Source organism: Lichenostomus cassidix, chromosome 4 (genome assembly GCF_008360975.1).
Source record: "Lichenostomus cassidix isolate B80296 chromosome 4, HeHo_3.0, whole genome shotgun sequence".
Taxonomy (NCBI): domain Eukaryota; kingdom Metazoa; phylum Chordata; class Aves; order Passeriformes; family Meliphagidae; genus Lichenostomus; species Lichenostomus cassidix.
In genome coordinates, this window is record NC_139484.1 from 63,644,757 (window position 1) to 63,664,284 (window position 19,528).

The 19,528-nt window shown below is 42.1% G+C and overlaps 1 long non-coding RNA gene across 1 annotated transcript; it reads left to right on the forward strand.

Annotated features, from left to right (window-relative positions):
* The first annotated feature begins 7,978 nt into the window (after positions 1 to 7,978).
* On the forward strand, positions 7,979 to 11,497 carry LOC146438703 (uncharacterized). Its single transcript, XR_014851900.1, has 3 exons — positions 7,979 to 8,224; positions 8,325 to 8,509; positions 11,364 to 11,497. It is a non-coding gene; the product is annotated as an uncharacterized LOC146438703 (long non-coding RNA).
* Positions 11,498 to 19,528: the final 8,031 nt, after the last annotated feature.

The following is a 19,528-nucleotide window of genomic DNA, read 5'->3' on the forward strand; positions in this document are numbered from 1 at the left end:
AGATAACTCGAACAGTACTGGGAGCTTTGTGTGTGTTTAGTCTGTGTGTGCTGCAGAAGGGAGATGTTGGAGCAAGAGAGTCTCACCCATATTCGACTTGCTGAAGACATGAGGGAGTTACAGCCTTACCTGCTGCTTCCTCAGCGCTCAGCAGCTCCCATGCTGAAGTTCCTGCAGAGTTCTGCCATGCCCAGGAGCAGCTGAAATGTGTTAGGCTCATTTCATGTGACCTCAGAGGGGGTGGCCCTTGGTAAGGGAATAATTAAGAAAAAAAACCAAAAAAACAGATAAAGAGCTGATCACAGCCCTAGTACAAGGAGGACCTGAAAGAGAACAGGTTGCAGCCCTCCAGGTAAGACATAAAAAACTTTCTCTGTCCAGTTTGGGTTTGGTGAAAACTACAATGTTTCTGCTAAGACTTGACTTGGTTTGTCCATTTCTTCCACAACGCAAGGTGTTCAATAATTTGCAAAATGCTTGTAATTGCATTGATACATGCTGGCTGTACTGGCCATGTGTGGTTTTTGGGAAGTACCTCAATCCCCGTGCCTCCTCAAAACTTTTCCTCTCTGAGATTGCAAGGACTCAGCACTCAGAAGATGAGGGAAGGGAAAGCTGTCGTGATTTCTGAAACAGGGTGTTTTATTTCAGGGCACCCAGAGGCAAACAGCTCCAGAGAGCCCTGTCTCTGTCACTAGAGACCACAGTTAATGCAGGGCTGAGAACAGAAATCAACAACACTCATGGACCCCTCTTCCATACTTCCTAGATGAAAACCTGATTCTAAAAGATTTTAAAGACAAATTTTTATAACACTCACTTATCACATGTATGTCTGACTACTGTGGTGTGTTGAAGCATCAGTTTTAATATCACAGCACCACTCTCCCGCTGACACGTCCCTAAATGCTCTCAAACATCTCTTTATCCAGAAAAGGTTGGGGTTTTATGCCTTAATGCCTTAAATTCAGATAAACTCCAAGAGTTTCCCAAAGTCAGCCTGGAGCCTGTGGGGGAGATCAACAGGGCTGGTTGTTTTTTAGCCCACAGCTGATCCAAGCCCTGGTTGCTGCCTATCTCACCCAGTGAGACCTTGGGTGAACCAGCCTGGCCCCACCAGCTACCATATCAGGTTGTGTGAATGCAATCTAAATTCAGCAGGCAGCCCTAATTAATGCTGCTTGTGTTTGTTTGACTCACCAAAGATATGCATCGACCTAAGTAGTAAATCTCATCGTTGCATAGGAACTACAGGGATCAGTTCCTTTCCAAATGTGTCCTGGATAGAGCCCAAGATATCTAATACTGTGGGGAAAACACATATTGAGTGTCAAATGAAAGCAGCAGCAGCTCTGCAACAAATGGCAACTTCCTCCTGGAAGAGTCAAAGATGGCTGGGACTGCTGGTGGTTTTAAATGTACTTTCAGATTATTAATAGAGACGATTTAAAATAGTTCCTCTCACTCCAATTCCTGCTTTAACTCATACCCAACTGCTAAACATACTATGGCTGCTCCTGCTAATACACTCTCTAACAAATCACAGCCATAGATAGGTTTCCTTTCAGTATTTCCAATTTACTCCTTAATGGGAGACAAATGTGTCTTATTTGCTGACTGCTTAATGAGTCTGAAAGGATTCCCAGGCATGCAGTGGGAGGGTGCTTATTAGAGATGCTTGCAAATTGTTTTATTTGCTTAAATCTCTGGTCATAGGATATTCACTGGCACCTAGATGCTGGACTGGCTGGTAAATGTATATTATGATGTAAATCAGTATATTATGTAAAAGAAATGGAAGTTCTGGTGGCAATGTTCCCATTTATACTCGACAAGAGTCAGAAACCAACATATTGAACTGACAAGATGTACATATAAATAGTTGCTTTGCTCATGTGGTTGTAGGATAAGTAATTGCTGTCTGGCTTCCCATTGTAGAACTGCAATGAGTAGCTGATCCTGGCAACTTCAGGTCTGTTGAATTTCATGCTCCTGGGGTTTACTATTGATTATTCAGAGGGACTCTTTGTTTTGGTGGCCATGCAAAGGAAATATGCCTCTTTATGGATTTGTAGATATATTTTGGGATTGGATTTTTTTTTTATCATTTTTTTCTGCGTGTGACAACTCTGCCAGGAAACATTTCCAAGCTCAGACTTCCTGACATAAATATTTATACTATCACCTGCCATTCCACCTGCTCCCAACCACTGGGTCAGAGGTGGGAAGCATGGATTAAGGACTGGGGACAAGGGGAAATGCAGCAGGGAGAGAAGCTGAGAGGGCTGAGCCTGAGGCAAGGGTACTTGGGGCGTGAGAACGGCTGGACGAGTTGAGGGAGGGCAAGGAATGGAGTCATGGGCAGGGGCAGGGGATTTGTGAAAATATAGCACAAAAAATTTAATTTTGGCTAGGATGGGAGCAGGCTTTCACTGGCAAATCTCCTGGTGTCCATCAGTGTTCCTTCACAAAGGAAGGGTGGTTTGTGGGCGCTGGGTTTTGTGCAGGCAGTGGGTGCAGACTCTGCAAAGTGCCTGTGGCAACAAAGAGCCAGATGCGGCGAGTTTGATCAGAGTCAGATGGGGTTTGGGGGAATAAAGCACCCCAAAATAGGTGGTCATTGGAATAGAAACAAAAAGAGAAATTGTACATTGACCCTGAACTCATGTGACCCAAAAAGGGAATAAATCCCTCATTTTTCCAGCATAAAAACCTATGCAGTTTTTTAGAGACTAAAAGGCCTTAGATCTTACTGCTTTGTCTTTCTTACTGCTAGTAGGGCATTCAGCCTTAAGAAAACCATTAAGAATATGCTTTCTCAGGGTATTCGAGGCTTTTTGCTATTCAATAACAGGGGGAAAAATGAATTAATATTATTCTGTTGGTTTCACAAACTGAGAGAGGGGACTTTGGGATTTTCTCCTCTTAGAAAAGTTTTACTTTTCAGCTCTCAACTATACCAAAATTAGCCGCGTTTACTGCAGAATAGTCCTGTTAGTGCGTAGCGTGTATTTGAAACGTAGAGGCACACCAGATGAAAACCAGCAGTGTGAAATCAGTGCACCAAGAGAAAAAGGCAAGGATCAGATTGGACCCTCTGGGGCTGGCTGCTGGCAAGCCTGCAGCGTGTGTGTGCTCTCCCCTCTACTCCCAGTGCCCTTGATTTCTCAGGCTGCTTTGAAAGACAAAAAGAAAGTTGGTAATCATACACCGACAGATGGTTCCTTGGTTAGTTACTCTTTATTTAGATGGAAACAACTGCCATTCATCAGCTTTTTCTTTTTTTTTTTTTATAGCTACATCATGGTGAACTTTCAACTCCTAATCTATTTCTAAGAAGTATTGTGTGGCAAGTGTCTATTAATAACAAACCTTAGGCTGACTAGAAATTTCCTTTTTTGTATTCATATTCCAGTATTCAAGAGGTTTTCACCCAATTTTGTTTCACTTTTCAATGACAGATCAAGAAAGTTTTCCAGTGAATGTCATATTAAAGATATTGCTTACATGCATATAAACAGAACTTAGATATTCCTTTCTTGTTCTTGGACTTGCTGTCTTTACCTTAATTGTGAAATCATTGCTAATGAACTGCTTGTTTCTTATTTTGATCCTGAACAATTCTGGTTGATTATTTTGCTTGTAGCACCGACCTAGGCATATCAGAGTTAAACTGTATCTGTGAATAGTCCTTTTGAATGGTATTTTACAGAACTCTATATGCATTTAAAGGTAAGAATGGCCCAAAATAACTCTTCTAGGTGGAAGCCTGGAACAAAGATTTGGAATTATTAGCTTAAAGTCAAAGATTGACTGTCTACAATAAATGGAAAAAAACTGGTGTTACAGTCCTGCTCATGCCTACAGGTCCATTTTCCTTTTGACCCTGTTGGGTTGATGTAGAATTTCACTGCACATCTTAGATCCAAGTGAACAGCAATTTCTCCAAGATTCACTAATTAAAGGAAAATCCTGTTTAAAAAATTCCAAACAACAAGAGATTCAGATTCTTTGGGGGCTTTTGTTTCACATTTCCTACCATCCATCATGACAGGCCTGCACTGTAATTACTGAGTACAAACAAACTTGCAGATGAAGTAGTGTCCAAGTTTTCTTTCATAGACAAAGGGGAGACTTTCACTGATACACTTTTTTCCAGAAGCGCAAACTGAAAATATCATTCACCTTTTTCAGGTACTAAAATGGGTTGAATTAAAAAACATTACTTTCAAAAGTCTTTGATCTTTCAAAAATACATTAAAATATTTTAGATTTGAAAAACAGAAGGGGACCATTTCTATGCTTAGTTACCATGAAGCACTTAATGCATTTGCTGTTATTCATTTTTTAAGGAATTAATCTGAATTTTGCAGGGGAAAACCTCAGGGAACTCAAGTGGTCAATTTAATGTCTTTAATTCTAAACAATCTGATCCAAGTCTGCTCTAAATTATTTTATATTTGGACCTGATCTACCTCAAAACCAGTCCATAGCTGACCATTTTCAGGTCACTCAGTACTATGCAAGTTCAACTTCTTGGAAATTCTTTCCCTTTTCACATGCTATTATATTAACACAATCAAAAATTTGCCTCAAGGTTCATTCTATAACAGGCAAAGTGAGAGGAAGTGTCCCTCTTTCACAGGATAAACCACACATGGATATACCACACTGCTGGCCTTCTAGACAAAAGCTGCATTTGCTGATTTCCCATGAGGAATGGCATGCTGTTAGGAGATGGAATCATTGACATGAACAACTCAGTTTCTGGCAAACTGCTGTCTTCCTCATCTCCCTTTGGCAAAAAGCTGTTTTCTTATTGATAAACCCCAGCTGGGCATTTCCTCTGTTGTTTTATCCTCAGTTCACCTATCTGCACTTGAGCTTGCCCAAATGCTGTTGAAAGGCTTTGGGCTGATGCCATGTTTTGGCATGGAGGAAGAAGATGCCACGAGAAGAGGCAATGGGAGGTCCCTTAGACAAACCTGTTCAAAGACCTGGACCAACTATTTCAGGGATTCATTTTGTGCACATCATCCTTGCAGGAGAGCTTGAGGTAGCCAGGACTGTTGACCTTCTCCAGCTCTTCATGGTGAGAAATGGTCACATCCCCAACACTCAGCTCGGAGATTTGCCCTGCAGGCACCTCCCTTCCCCTGGCTCCACAGATCCTCCAGCTGCCCTCCTCTTCTTCCCCTCTTTGGCACTGATCTGAAACCCCCATGGGTCACACAGTGGGCAATGAGATTAAGACTGGGATTTGTAAAGATGATGCCTTTTTAGAGAGCTTAAAAGGCCAGATGCTCAGCTGAGGATCAGGCCATCTGTCTGCTCAAGCCCTACCTGTACAACAGGTTATTGCTGAGAGAGAGGGAGACAATTTGGGACTGCAGCTCTAAAACCCAAGGGCACAGGGTCCTCCTGACACAAAAACTTGGAAGAGAAAATGGCAGATTAAGTTCCTGGCAGATATAGGCACTGGTAAGAAGGAGACAAGTCCAAGTGCATGCATGGCAAAGGACTTCTTTGCTCTTCCAACAGATATTAAGGAGCCTGAGAGTCAGCAAAAACCATAATTATGCTCACTTTAAAACCCTTTACGCTACCAGAGTAGAGTGAAGTGAGCCTCCCCCAGCAATGAGAGTCAGGCCCAGTCTCCAAAGCCAGCTGCTGCTTTAGTGCAGTGATCTGTCTCCATACTCCCTGATAAGCAGTCTATGCTCCGTGACTTATAATAAAAGGGAACGATGGTCCCTGAACAAACCCAGAGAAGAGGTATTGATTTGCAAATAGTTTAAAAGAATATTCAAGGGTCATGAGCTGACCCTTTTTCAGCTCTGACATTTTATATCAGGGGGGATCCCATTGAGATGGGAATTCATATCCTAGACATTGTTTTGTCCTGTTTCATAAATAAGTTGAATAGCTTAATTGATTGACACCCACTGCACTTTCCCAGCTTCCTCAGGCTCAAAAGTACACTGCTGTTTTCTGCCATAAATAATATGAACTTTCAATCAGCCGCCAGGCACAAAAAGGAACTGAAAATTCTTCATACAATAGCTGCAATCTGGCATACGAGGAACTGCAGGTCTAAAGGGAGAGCAGCATTTGATGTCACCAGGTATTCATTTTCTTTCTGTGGCACCAATAGCATTTTCCTACCCAAATGACCTAAATCCTAAAGAAGAAATACCCAGGGGCCCCTACAAGGAGGAAGAACAGTTTGTCCTGGCATTTATGTGTGGGTTAAAAGACTGGTTTGCCACAATGTGAACACAACATGGAGCCACACGCTGGACCACCAATTCCAGTCTCTTGGAAGTGCTGGAACAGCATCCCTTCATCCCTCTTAGATTCTGATCCAACTTCATCTGAACCTGAGCGACATTATTCACCCCCAAGCTCCCCATTTGTCCCCAGACCTCACTTCTCTAATTATTACAAACCTCCACCTAATTTTCGATCCATGCTTATTTAACTGAGATCAATCTGTTCTCATGGCAAGTTTATTCTTTTACTGAAATTGTTCTTCTCCTCCCAGAATTTTGTGTTCATTTCTCCTCCTCAGTCTTGGTTTCACTAGGGAAAATGAGCTACACACTTTACATATCTTATTTTTAAGACAATTTAATGGCCTTGTTAGCAACTCAGGTGATTTTCAGAGAGCTCTTGGCTAAGATTTAGCCCTCAATCTCAAAAAACAGACGCAAAAAGGAGTGTGAAAGTGTTGAGGACTTCCTCTTGAGGAAGGAAGGTGTGGATGTAAGCGCTTACCTTCAGTTGGAAAATGTTAGTTTCTGACCTCCCTGTGCTTTAATTTCCTCATCTATAAAACAGAAAGAACAACACACACCTCAAAGGGGAGTAATTAAGTTTTCCAAAGTGCTCCAAGACCTTCAAGTGAAAAGTTCAGTTCTAAATGTGAAGCTCTTTTGTCTGTTGCTCTTTACTTGTTAGTTTTTAAGCAGTGCAAGCCCTGGAGAGAGGGCGCTGGGTCCCACTAAAGCCAAGGCAAGTTCCTCCATTGATTACAGTGGGAACCCTTAATGCAAAAGGTTTCATAAGGGGTGACAGGCATCTGCTGCTAAGACAGAGCAATAAAAACTAGGAGAGGAAGAATACTGACTGAAAGCATTGCAAGGCCAAGTGGGAAGATCAGTAGCTTTTCTTTAGAAATAGCAGCAAACAGTTAAATCTGTTTTTCTTTCTTTGCTTCAGAAGAAATTTCTCCAAGGATGAGCACCATAAGCACCCCCATCTGTAATTAATAAATGTTTGGAAGGACACTTTCCCACTCAACATATGAAATTATAGATGATCCCTTAATTCCCCAGACATTTGCAAGCCTTGTCTTGTCAGAATTGAATTTACTACAGCTGATTACCCTGAGAATGCACTGACCTTCTTAGCTCCTGCTGTGGTCTTTATTTTTTCCATGGCAGATAATATGGAGACCAGAAACTGGGGACTTGGTAGTAGGGATTATGTGATACTAATGAGACAAAGCTTATTGTTGATGTTAACTGTTATTACCACTAAAAAAAATGCACAACTCCAGACAGATGGACTTCACTTTGTTACACCAGGAGGGAGCGAATGCATTTTGACAGTAGCAGCATCTATTAAAAATCTGGACCACATCTGGTGCCTCTCTGAAGCAGACCATATCTGATCAATCAGAATTATGGCTCTTCAGTCTGCAGACAAGTTGAAGAAATTCATTATCTGTTTTGAAGCCTGCTTCTCTTTCATTTATTAAAAAAAAATGAATTGTCATTGGAGCTATTTAGCTACTGAAAGAAATCAAAAGACAGTAATTAAACTAACTAGCAAGCTCCACATCTGAAGATATGATTAATTCTTTGAAACACAGTGCATGTAGGTACTTGGCTCACGCTAGGCTTCAGTCAACAGTTTCTTAGCTGATGAAATAGATAGCCTGGGACTTATCTCCATTTCTGGTTAATTCATAAACTCTTGGAAGTACCCACATGAATTTCTCCAAACTCTGTCAGAAGTCAATATTTGTCTTTCAGTCACATTTAGCCCCTGGGCATGGAGCTTGAGAGACACCACCTTGAGGACAGCAGTGTCTCCTGCTCCCAAGGATGTCACCCCTCTCCTGTGTATCTCCTTCTGGACCAGCTGTTTTGAATGCTGAAAACTGACACTAAATGATGTGAATTTTTCCATGTGAGGTCTGCTGAACCAAAAAATGTTGGTGAGAGCCTGGTTTACAAATAAGCAAAAGCAGAATGCAAAAGGATCCTGTTCTGGATCACTTTAATTTCTTCCTTTTTTTTTTTTTTTTCTGATTACAGAGTTTCTTTTTGCCTTTGCTGATGAGCACAATTGTGACACCAGCTAGGACTCAACCTCTGAAGTCCTTGTCACTGCTTCTGTCCTTAACCTGTTTTCAGAGCACAGTTCAGAAAGTAGCCTTGTGAAAGCAATTGACTTACATCTCCCTCATTCACAACTTTTCAAAGAAAACTTTAATTAAAAGGTAAAGCATTTTATAGGTGTTATAACTAAAGCTATTGAGAGGGTGGGGAAACCACAGGTTTTATGTCCAAAAGTATAACCTTGGAAGTGCAATTTAAAATGCTCATCAACATTTGTGAAATATTTCTCAAAATATTTGTCAAACTGTTATTTTCAATTCATGCTAATGAAACCCAGGGAAATTATCTACTTTTTTAAGTGAAGCAGAGGCAGTGACTGTAACCTTCCAGAGGAGCATCAGGTGTGCAAAAGAGACCAAGGCTGGCATTAATTTCTTCTGTAACAGTGATAGCTCAGCAGCAAATGATTTTGACTTCTTGTTGATCACGTCCAGATGGGTAAAGTACAAAATGAGGTTATAACAGCTGCCTGCCTCAATGCTAAACCACCCTCAAAATTAGGTGGGGCAGCTCAAAAGCCATTTATCTGCCATGGGTGCAGGACTGTCATGGGAAAATTGACTCAGGACGATATATATCAAAATCTCCTGCTAGCATAGTAACTCCTCTGGAATTTCTACAAATCATGGATGACAATTTTCTAACCAAGAAATAAAAGCTAACGGTAACTAAGATGGAAATGATTATGTTTGATCCCTGTCTGAGTCAGTTAAAAACACATGGTATTTCAAGACAGCCAGGTTCACAAAGCTGAATCAAGTACAAGACAGTTGAAAGGAAGGACTGAAGAATAAATGTGATGCCTGCAATGAATAGTTTTAAATTATTTAGCTAGATGTGAAAAGAACCAAATAACAACAAAACCAGACTAAAACTATAAGCAAGGAAGCATGGTTCCAAAAATCTAGAATAGAAAAGGATGCAAAATAAGAATAATAATGGGTGGGTGTTTAGAAAACAGATGTTGTAAACACTGAAAATACATCCTGGAGCTATACAAAATTAATAAGGAAGCAAGTGGATGCAAGGAAATAGACAGACAAAAAAAAAAGACAGTAAGGAGCAGATGTTTGAGTCCATTGGGACCAAGAGTAACCCTACTAATACTAAAAGCCCATGAACAGTAAGAGCTCCAGAATAGTCAGTAATAATGCAGAAAATCAGAAATGTTTAACAAATGCATCCCTTCTCTGCCCAAGAGTAAACCAGACAAGTTCATATCATAAGGAAAGAATTAATATTTTCTGCTCAAGCCATAATTGAAATGGAATAAAACCAGTCACTACTGAATTAACTTTTTAACAACCAGATACGTGGCACCAGGACTACTAAAAGTGCAGGTTAGGAAGTTCCTCTGGATGCTGCTTTCACTAACTCAGGCCCAGAAGTGGCAGAAACACGAGAGAAAGCAAATACTATTGCAATGTTTGGACACAGTAAAGGAAATGATCAAATAAGTATAAATCTGTCATCCTGGCACTCACTAAGGGTTGCAATAACAGAAAAATTTTACAAGATTTAACTGCTAAAGAATTCAAGGAGGTACTCTAAATATTTTGCAATTTATGGAAAACAGAGCATCTAAAAGTTGCTGATATAATCACTGCCAAAGACAGAGACAGATAAGACCTGTTGCTTTCACTTGTTCTCATCTCCAGAAAAGTTGGCAAATGTTCCTAGTATTCCCCAGGTAAGAAATATTTAGGGTTTATAGAAAAATGTGACACAAAATTCAGATTTACTTTCTTTGAAAAAACATTTGTTATCAAGTTTAGAACCATGAAGGAGGTCCTAATTAGGGCTTGTAAAATTTGACCTAATTTTTAATTTAAAATTACTAGTGTAATCTGTAAAATTTTTATTTAGTTGTGGTGATGAACTAATAGTTTTTTTGTCAGTATTATATTTTAAGAATGGTTTGAAGATTTAAGGCAGTGCAATCCAAAACACCTGTAGACATCCAGCTGATGCAAAATACTCTTTTCCTCTCTATTTTTACATAGCCTTCAGTAATTAACTTCTGATATAAAGAAATAAGGAATTTGTGAAAGAAGTGGAAGAGAAACAGCCAATTCTGTCTCATTTCCACCCAAGTCAGAAACAGGCATGAAGCATGGTCTCCATAAATAACTGAAACACTTCTTCTCCTTTTTTTTTTTTTTTTTTTAATCTGTCATTTCTTTGCTGAAATAAGGCATATCAATTCCTTGAGGTGAAGAGATAAATTCCCTTTTTGTCCTGAACTTTCTGAAATACTCCCCAGTCGCAGATGGAGCGTGCAATGGCAGGTTACCGAGTTCAGGGAATCACTGGAGCTCGTGTTGCTGATAGCTTTCTGCATTTCCCAACAGCCCTTTTACCATATGGAGATGAAACTCACTTTCGATCTCTGAACCATCACACCTGCTTTAAAACTGCCTGTGATTTGAGGGGTGGGGGTGAGATCCAAGATTAGGACACGGGAGCACAGCAAAGTGCCCAAATTCCTGCTGTGGTCAGTGGAAATGGAAGCAACGTGGTCTGAGAGATCTGGGGAACTATTTTCTTGTAGAAGACACTCACTCTTACCAGTAGGTTAAATTCCACACAAGTCCCATTAACATTTAATGTTTTCGGAGAAATTGATCCAATGTTTTGCAGCAGGAAAACAGAGCCCTCTTTTCCAAGGAAATACTTCAGTCTGTGTTTCTCTCTGATAAAATTCCTCACTAGAGCCACAGGGAAGGCATTCTTTGCTGCTTTAAAGCAAATGTTCTTTTAAAGACCACATAGCTCCTCAGCTTCATGTAAACTTCTCTGCTTCACAGCTCTGTCCTCTCAAATCCTGATGTCTGATGGGTGCAGCTACACCAAGAGTTTTGCAAGTGCCATTTGAGAATTAGTAAAACCAAAGTTTTGCATTGATATCTCTCTGCTTTTAGTTCTCTACAATAATTTATTCCTCCTTACTTCTAGATGTGCCTGTTGACTCTTTCGAAGGGAGGCAAAGGACAGCTTTCTGTCTTTCCAAGTGCTGTGTGTGCTCTTCCACCTCCAGCTGGGAAATAACAGCATTCGAGCCAGGCTTGCAGGGGTTGCAAATCCCTTGTACCAAAACTGTCCTCCTCAGACTGACAAACCACAGCCACCTCTGTCCTGCTTGGAAACGACAAGCAGTTTTTGCTCAGGTCACCCTGAGCCATAACCTTGGGTGTGAACTCCCCCACTTTCAGGAACAGGGTGGGAAGTGCACAGCATGAGAATGCCTGAGGGAAGGAGGCACATTTGCACCATATCTCTGATCATCAAGATATGCTGCCAAGAGACTGTTTATGGGTGCTCAGTTATCGCATTATGATTTGCAATACTCCAAAATACAGTATAAAAAAAGACCCCAAACTGAGACAATACCCCGCAGCACCAACTCTGATGGTAGAAACAGGTTTTCCACACCTGTCGACTTCACGCCCAAACCCACAGCTGTTTAATAAACAGTAGCAGGAATAAAAAATACCAACTCTGGAGTTCCATCAACAATTAGAGTAAGCTTGTTATTATGTCAACAATCAGCTATTTCTGCTTGATGACTGTCAGGCACAGTCACAAGAGAATATTTCTGAGTTGTTCTTACTCTGGACAAGGACATGATACAGGTGTATACTAATTTTAAAAGCAATCAGATAACCTGACATAGATTGCTTTGAAAGGACTCTCATGGTGGAACTCAGACACAAAGTTATCTTGTTCATACATGTGGTGTCAGCACATTTTCATCCCTGATTTGGTTTGAATTTTAAAGTTAATTACATTAAGTTAGACAAGATGAGGAGATTTTTAAATGTGCTGACAGTCTTTTTGCTTTGCAAGCCATGCTAAATGCCAGTGATTAGCACCTTACAATCTTCTGATCTTCATCCCTGACATTTTTCTTCAAAGTCTTGTATTTCAGATTCTTTAGGTATTCTACAGAGCCCTACCTAATCTTCCCATTTTAATGTCGTTCACTCACCTTCCACACATGCCAAGCATTACAGTGTTTGTTGTCTTACTTAGCAATACAGTTTTGCAAGATCCCGAGGTTAATAATGAAAATACTCCCTGAAAGAAAAAAGAAAATACTTCTTTTTCTTTTTTTCTTCCACTTCCCTGAAACAATGCATTTTAATTAATTTATTAAAAAATTAATAAACCCAAAATTTTAACAGTTTTTATGGCTCTTACAAGAAGGAAACAAACCCAAACATATTAAAGCGAGACACTGAGCTGGACCGAGAGTGCCACAAATCATTATAGTCCTAATTCCTAAAACCAAGTGAAAATTCAGGATGGTGGCAGAAGTCAAGGTTCCTCCAGCTGACCATTACAGATTTCAGTCATCTGAGAACTTTAATAAACCTGGCCCAAACCCTTCAACTGTTAAATCAGCCTAAAAAAGAGAGCTCTTTTGCTGGAGTCCCCACTGAAGCACCGTCTGCCATCAGCTGAGGCCATGTCCTGCTGGGTCCCAGCACTGCTCCCCTTTCAACGCCAGCCAAATCCATTTGTGTCACACGCACTGCCTGCCCAGGACCATCCCCTTTCTGCCCCTGTGCCCATTTGGCAGCACCCCCAGCCCTTCCTCCAGCCCATGCTCCTGTCACACACACAGATTGCAGCCTGAGCACCGTTTTGGCACCTCAAACGCACAACACCTGTTTTGAAGGTTAACAGATAGTGACAAGTATAATCACAGCTTCTGCTGAAGTTTTAGCCTGCCAGACAGCCAATTATGCTATTATTTTCAATAGTTTTTTCTCCCCACACACATAACCCATCACTTTTGCAAGGAAGCACCACGGGTAGCTGCAACATGCTCTGTTTTTGAAAGGTGGTCACCTTTCCTTACACTCCTTCCTGATGGCCAGAAGCTCTCAATGCCATTCCCCACAATACCCTTGCATTTCTCCGTGATGTTGCTCCTCAAAGGTCATGCTACAAGGATGCTCCAGCAGTTTTTCCCACTTTATGTCCATCAGGAGAGGTTATGTCCGGAGCTCTGTCCTCACATTTCACATTTTGGGGCTCTGGGGTCTGTGGCCAAGAGCACACACGAGCTGCCCCAGCAGTGGTTGTGCTGCAGGGCTGGGATTGGAGCTGGGGTCACTGCCAGGGCAGCAGGGGGAGGCTCATATATCCTTGTCTAAAAGTTCCCACGAGCAGAAAGTTCCTCATAATCTCAGCACAGGGGGCTTTCATTTGTCAGCGAGTGTGCTTTGACAGAGGTCTTCTTCCCAGACAGGCAGCTGGGCTTTTCTCTCGTGCAGGGAGGAAGAGAGGGAAAAGGGACTTAAAAATGGGACTGTAGCAACACCCCTAGCTCCTCCCATCCCCTACAATGCACAGTTTACTGGTGTTCAGTCCTACAGCCTCAGTGGGGACAAAGTTCCTGGCCATGGCAATATGCACAAAAACACTGTCCTAAACCTTCCTATTGGAAGCATTAGGCTTCCAAAAACTTCAGAAGCACTTTTCAATTTTCATTTTTCAGTGTACCATTTTGATTTCACCTTGGCACAGAAAGGAGAGACCGAGCTTTCTCCTCCCATTCCTGGAAGAAGATCTTAAGTTACCTGCAACATATCCAAGGTCCATTTCAAGGTCCATCTGTGTCACAAACCCTGCTGACCTGAGCTGAGCAGTTCAGACACCGAGTGAGGGTTCTTTCTTCAGGGTGCTCAACATACTCTGCAATTTAATCCCAGTGGCAGAAAACAAATATTGGGCCTGGTGGATGTAATCTGGAAGGACAGGGGGAAAAACAGGTTGTTACTTCACAAAACAGGGACACACAACTTTTTGAAAAGACTTTTTATTCCAATTAAACTGAAGAAGAAAGGCAGCTTTAAATACTCATTTGAGGGGTCATTAATTCTGTCACCCAAAATAAAGCAAATATAGCAGCATAGAAAACAACTGTGATGAGATTACAGAGTCTGCAGCACTCCTCTCTGGTGAAATTCACTGCTCTTTTCCCCTGGAGCTGATGTGTTTTCAGTAGGACTACACAAAATACATAGCCCTGTCCCCATCCCATGACTGGGGACAAGTGCCATGTTCAGCAGGTTTGCAGCTGGTGACAGGGACAACACTGGCATTTTTGTTCTGGAAAGTCAGAGCTCAGGATGTAATTACAAAAAAATTACCTTACTAGTGTTTATGATGTGCCAGCATAGGAAAACTCAGAGGACTATTTCTTTTGGGGTGGGAAGGATGGATAAGGAATAAGGTTTTTTCTTTGCTGGCTTTCCAGCTACCTGGGATGCAGATAAGCATGGCATTCTCCAAGTTTTGGAGAAGGTAATATTTCTCCTGTAACATTCTGGCAAAACACCAGTTTGGGGGAATCCACAATTCCCCTGCATACAGGAAGCTGATGGCAGCACAGTTTTCAGTGGCCTCTCTTGCTTGCTCTGAGTTAGGAAAGTTCACAGACCTGCACAGAGGGGGTAATCATGGGGGACCTTAAGTTGTCAGATGCCAAAATCTCATGCCAGCTTTTCCTGACCTAAGGTTGCACTGGGGGTACCTGGAGACACCATATCCCAGAAGAGAGAGGGGCTTGGCATGGCAAGTGGAACTGAGGAGATAAACAGCTGTCAACAACAAGCTCAGATCTCACCTGCCCTGTGCAGTGAGAGGGCTGGAAGAGAGCAAGGAGAACAGGAAGGTGGGATCAGCTCCTGTGCATTCCAGAGTGGCCTCATGGAGCAATTGGCTTCAAGAGATGGGAGATCAGCCTATCCAGATGTATCTCCCACCTGGACCATGGGATAGGAGAGGAGTCACAGGACATACCCAAAAATGCAGATGGTGGTTGCCTGCCAGGGAGGTTCACAGCAGTTTATGGTCCACCTGCTTCTGGTGTGGGACTTGCACCCCTCCACAGGATAAAATGTTGGCCACTGCTGTGGGTGCCAAGAAACCTCAACAGCTCAGCAAAACAGTCTGCAGGAGGAAAGAGGTTATTTAAAGGGTGTTTGCCCAGGCTCTGCACCAGCAATGCTGAGAACCCTACTGGGGGGAGGAGCAGTACGAGGTGAGGAGTTAAGTGCCAAGTTCTCATCAGCCTTTTCCAACCACAACACTGCTGCTAAATTTAAACAAAATCTGTTCCCGTCCATTCTGCCTGCCATGCTCTTCCCTGTCACACACAAGGCGACCTGAACCTGATACATCCCCTCAGGCATTTATTTATTTATTTTCAACCTGTTCACCTGGTGACCACCCAATCCTCCAGAACATCCCGTGACCTCCAGAGCAGATGGTGTGCCAGGGGCACCCAAGCACCACTGCATGGGAAAGGACAGAAAAATGCAATAAATTTGCTGATGAGGTGCACTCACAGTCTCCAGGAATTGTTAAGGTTATCCAGCTCTCAGGTAGGTTAGTCAACCATGGGGGTACCTTCTCCACTAAAAGTAAGTCTTACACTCAAACTGAATCTGTTCCCAAAGAGAGGATAACTTCACAAACTTTTTTTTTTTTTTTTTTTTTTTTTTTGGAGTGCAGATCTCCTTGGCAAATGCTTTTCCTTTTTCTGGGAGAGGAGAGACAGAAGAAATGTCTGTTCATAGCTCCTGTGTCCTCAGCTGCAGGACAGGTCAGTGAAGAGCAATGAAACACCCTATCAGCTGAGCCTGAGATATTAAATTCAAAGCAGCAATGCCACATGAGTTTCCCCCATATCATATAATCAAATAAAACTGAAATTTCCATTCGTGTTCCATCCTACACTAATGCCATTGGAATGACATATAGGATAACACCAGGAAAGTTACTGCTGCACAGTAAGCACCTGGGGTGTCCAGTTTGCACACTGCTTGGGTTGGGGGGTTTTATCCATTTAATGCATTTCTTTTGTCATGTATCAGAAGCAGAGCTTTTGGGACAAAATCTGTTAGCATACTGCCCATAACTAACACTGCCAGTTAAAATACTGTGTGATATATTGCTAATAGAATACCAGAAAAGCCCTAAACAGGAAGAACACCAGTAACAAAAACACAGGGCCTGTCCTCAGCAGAAGGAAGAGACAAAACACACCTATATTCCACAATGGCATCCAAAATTTTCTGGTTTGGCAAAGCCAAAATATTGTCCTGAACACAACATTTTTGAATGAAATCCAAGATGGGTGGTTGGGGAAGGGAAGGGAAGGGAAGGGAAGGGAAGGGAAGGGAAGGGAAGGGAAGGGAAGGGAAGGGAAGGGAAGGGAAGGGAAAGATACTAGATACATATGATCCTGCCACAGCAGTTTTTCTAATTACTAACCAGGGAGAGACCTGGGCTATTAAATTCCCAGTGTTTAATTAATTAAAGTAATACAGAACAACATTAAAGAACTTGTTGGTTTTGTCATGACTTAACATGGGACCTGTGACCAAACTACCAGAACTTTCTTGTGTTTGGTCCTGTTGTGGTGGTATTTGGTTTTTATTAAGTAACTTTACACATTCTGCACGTGATCTCCAAACAAAGCCAAGGCTGTGAGCACCCAATATCCCCCTGACCTGCCCAACAGCTCCCAAACACACAGCTGGCCCAATCCCTTCCCCAAGGATGATGGCATTCCAGGAGTCACCTGTCTTAGCTGGTTATATTTAAAAATAAAGAGGAAATCTCTTTTTCCATAACTTTTCTTTAGAGTCTACCTATCCCCATAAACAAGGTGGGGGGGGGTCTGGCAGGATCTAAAAAATCTCCTCCTGCATGGTATTTAAGATCTGAAAATCAGAAGGTGAGACTCTCTGGCACTACACAGGCAAGTGTGCAGAGAATCACTGTGATAGCTGGGCCAAATGTCTTCTGCACTTCTGCTTAGCTGAAACTAATCAGCTAAATAATTACTGATTAATGCTGGTTAATGCTGAACCACTCTGTGTCAACCTACAAATGATCTACAGGAGCTACACAAGGCACATGACCAAAGCCTTCACCCCAGAATGATCTGGAAGAAGGCTCATATTTCTGATTCAGTATCTGTTTTTGCCACAGAGGACAAATGATTTCTGCAATACAGACTTGGAGACAGCTCTGCTAATGATAACTTGTCAACAGGATAGCAGAAAGGCAAGGGCATTTGCCTTTCAGTCCCTGTGTATGGAAATGTGGATAGATTTCTGGGCTGCTGCTCAAGCCCAAATACCAGCTCTGCACTGTGCTTGCAGCACCAGATAAATAAAGCCACCTGCATCACTTATGAATAACCAAAAATGGTGGACAACAGGGAGCACCTCCTGAGGCCTTCAGGAGAGGGCCATAGGTGAACTGAGAGCAGAGCCTGCTCCCTGGGACACAGCTGAGAGCACTCCCACACCCCTGAGTCATTCCCTATCACCAGCAAAGCTGAATCCATCCCTGGTGACCTCTGAGGACGAGGTGACCCCAGCATGGGAGGTGGCAGAGGGAGAGCATCCACTTTCTTGACTCATCCCTGGGTAGCATTTTGCTCCACAGAGCAACAGTGTGGGAGACACCAGCCTTGTCCTGGAGTGGAGCATCTTCCCCAGTCCCCAGGCATGACTCTGCAGTGCCAGGCCTGCCCACAGCCACTCACCACAAGGACACCACGTAGACATCATTTTAAATATAGAGAGGTGATCCACTCCTCCACCACCGTGCAGCTCAGTGATGCTTAGCCAATTAGATTGATCTGAGCATCCTAAGTGGGATATAGTCAGCATTTAAGTAGATCACTGATAAAAATAGAAAATCAGAAGGACTCAGGAGCTATTTTGGTCTAGCCTTTGACTGTAAATGGTGTGGCTGATAGCTGAGACGACTGGCTCCATTACAAGTAAAAGCCCCATCTAGAGTAAACAGATGAACTGACTCAAATAGACCAGCTTCTGTTTTTACATTTTTAAAAGCCTTTCCCTATGAGAAGTACTCTTAACAAGGTCTGCAATGCCTTGTCCCAATGTCCCTTACAAGTGAAACAATTAACCCCTACTCTCACCAAATACCTTCTCTCTTTCAAGCGTATCCAGTTATTGATGTACACAACTGTTTTCAGATTATGCCTTTTTATTCAGAACAATATCCATATATGAAAATACAGCTCATATCTCCAAGTGAATCAGAAGACTCAGTTTTCAGTAGATAAGATTGCTGCACTAAACCATGTTTGGGAATGCACTATCCAATCTCTGATCTCTGAGTGCCTTAATATTTGCTTCCCACTGTAGCATTTGAGAAATGTTAATGGTCCTTTTTTTGAACAGACAACACCTGTGAGAGGGAGGTATTATCTCTGTTTTACAGAGGATCGCTGTTAACAGAAACAAGCAAAGGTCAAGGTTATCTGCAATGTCTCCAGCCCAGCCAGAAATAGTTCTTCTGGGTTCTTTAAAGGGGTATTAAAAAGGTAAGAAAGCTGGTCAATATATTTCTTGGAAACCAAACTTCCCCTGCCAGTAGAAGAATGCTTAATCCAGAAAAAAAAAATAAAAAAAACCAAAACAAGAACCAGCAAACCAAAACAAACCACCAACACAAATCCCAGAGGGTGGAAGCCAAATTAAAGCACTGAAATAGACAGTATTTTTCCCAGCTGTGAGGATAGCCTTACCATGATCTCCCAAAAACAGGGTCCTTCAGTCCTTCATTCACGAATTTTAGTACAAACTCATTTGGGAACCCTGAGCTTGATACAAAATGTTGTTGCATGGTTGAACCATGTGGGAGGTCAGACTGAAAGAACACCACAATCCCTTCCAGCCTTAAACTCTGTGACAGATCAGTGTCTTTCATATGAATAGTTCTTGCTCCGAGCAGATGCTGAATTATTTCAGCATTTAAGTGTTTGCTGCTGGCTCTGATAGGATTTGCTGCCCCCACCATGATGCTTTCCAGCTTTTTATCTTCAGGAGAATGCCCTGCTGGTAAAAGCTGACATGATCTTTGTCTTCCAGACACCATTTTATTATAAAAAGCACCAGATCCAGTAATGGACTGACAACCCAAGATAAGAGAGTGGCAGAATATCAATTTACAACCTCTTGCTCAAGACAGGCACATCCCAGAAACACTAACAGAACACATGAACAAAATGTTTGTTCACATTGCTCCAAGATGCCAAGGATACTCAAGTCTACCTGCCT